Source organism: Salmo salar, chromosome ssa17, assembly GCF_905237065.1.
Source record: "Salmo salar chromosome ssa17, Ssal_v3.1, whole genome shotgun sequence".
In the NCBI taxonomy this organism is placed as follows: Eukaryota; Metazoa; Chordata; class Actinopteri; order Salmoniformes; family Salmonidae; genus Salmo; species Salmo salar.
The window spans coordinates 44347934-44349806 of NC_059458.1; the positions used below are offsets into that span (position 1 = coordinate 44347934).

The 1873-nt window shown below is 40.7% G+C and overlaps 1 non-coding gene across 1 annotated transcript; it reads left to right on the forward strand.

Annotated features, from left to right (window-relative positions):
* The first annotated feature begins 953 nt into the window (after positions 1 to 953).
* On the forward strand, positions 954 to 1144 carry LOC123728330 (U2 spliceosomal RNA). Its single transcript, XR_006760217.1, has one exon. It is a non-coding gene; the product is annotated as a U2 spliceosomal RNA (small nuclear RNA).
* The last annotated feature ends 729 nt before the right edge of the window (positions 1145 to 1873 follow it).

The window sequence follows — 1873 nt, forward strand, 5'->3', positions numbered from 1 at the left end:
GCCAGGACCATAAGCCAGGCCCGCTCCTTAGGCCGTACTGTAGGCCTGGCTCTCTCACTGCAGTCCAGTGCTGTGTTTGTTATGTGGAGGAAACATTCAGGCAGCCAGGACCATAAGCCAGGCCCGCTCCTTAGGCCGTACTGTAGGCCTGGCTCTCTCACTGCAGTCCAGTGCTGTGTTTGTTAGTTTATTATGTGGAGGAAACATTCAGGCAGCCAGGACCATAAGCCAGTCCTTAGGCCGTACTGTAGGCCTGGCTCTCTCACTGCAGTCCAGTGCTGTGGACATCTTTGAAGTTTGGCATCTAGTAATTTAGGAGGGACACTTTATGAAGACCTCCTCACAATGGCCTGATCATACAAGGCTCTACAGACAGATACAAAAAAAAGACAGGCTATTTTTTTTATTGTTCACATTATTTTCGTTGACGACGTATTGAAGTCAAGTGGTTGAACATGAGATGCAGTTTGCTGAACTACAGGACAGGAAGGAAACAGCGACGGTCGGTGGATCTCTGGCGCCACAAGGTGGACAATTACTTCAGTTCGGTTGTAGCAGCAACGATACCAGATATATTTAATACAAGATCAAATGTTATGTCAATATTATTATCTCCATATTGTCCCCCCACCACCACCCGTAATATATTATTATTCCAATTTAGCTGTTGATCTGGTATTAATTTAACAACGCTTTCTCTCGTTTCTGATTGGAGGGTGGAGGGCAGATGACCACGTGACTTTATAACCGACCAAAGTGTAACTTTATAACAGTGAAACGTAGTTATTCCTGACTTTGATCAACACCCAATCCATTGACAACATTTATTTAAAGCATTATCTTTTTTTTAAATGGAAAATAAAAAAAAACATACCGAGCTCATTTTTTGGTGTAACCATAATCGAATTTGACGTGTCGGAGAACGGCGACTTCCTCCCGAAAGCATTGCGGGTATCGCTTCTCGGCCTTTTGGCTAAGATCAAGTGTAGTATCTGTTCTTATCAGTTTAATATCTGATACGTCCCCTATCTGGGGACCATATATTAAATTGATTTTTGGAACAGGGAGATGGAATAGGGGCTTGCTCCGTCCACTCCACGCATCGACCTGGTATTGCAGTACCTCCAGGAACGGTGCACCTCCCCTGTCGTTGTTAAGAGAAATAAGACTGAGTCGCTTCGTTGGTCTATATTGTGTTTTAATTCATTAGTTTCACTTTAATAAACTCATTCAACTAACTAGTTAGTAAAACGTTGCTTACTTGAAGTTTCAGGAATCCTTTGTTCTCTCAATCGCGTTTCGGGACTGTTGCCTAGCGACGGTCCGTCTCCCAAATATGTCCCACGTACAACACAGACCCCCCCCCCCCCAAAAAAAAGCTCAAAGTTGGTTCCACGATGTAATGCTTCAGTTTCCCCTTTTCTTTAAAAAAAATCTACTTGGAAAGTTTGGATTGATATTAAAATATATGCATTTTACTGTCTTGTTCCAGTTTCTATGGTGAAATATATAATGGGTTATGGATATAAGTAGTCGACTGGTGGATCTGGTAATTACACTCAAAACATTTACTCTTCCAAATCTTTTTATTAATTCCATTACAGTTACTGTGATAACAAAACTGCAGGTTGGTACTTTCCATATGTCGCCCAGGAAGAATATGGTTATAAAATAATACTAAAAAGTACATTTCCTTAAAATCTTAACATTCTGTTAAATATTGTCGTTAATTGCCTAAGGTTTTTTTTAGTTGTAATATAAATACAATACATCCATTAATAATATCTGAAAGGTCTTTTGACACCCAACAGAGAGAACAGATAGGATGGCCTCCCAAATGTTAACCTATTCCCTACATAGTGCACTGCTTTCA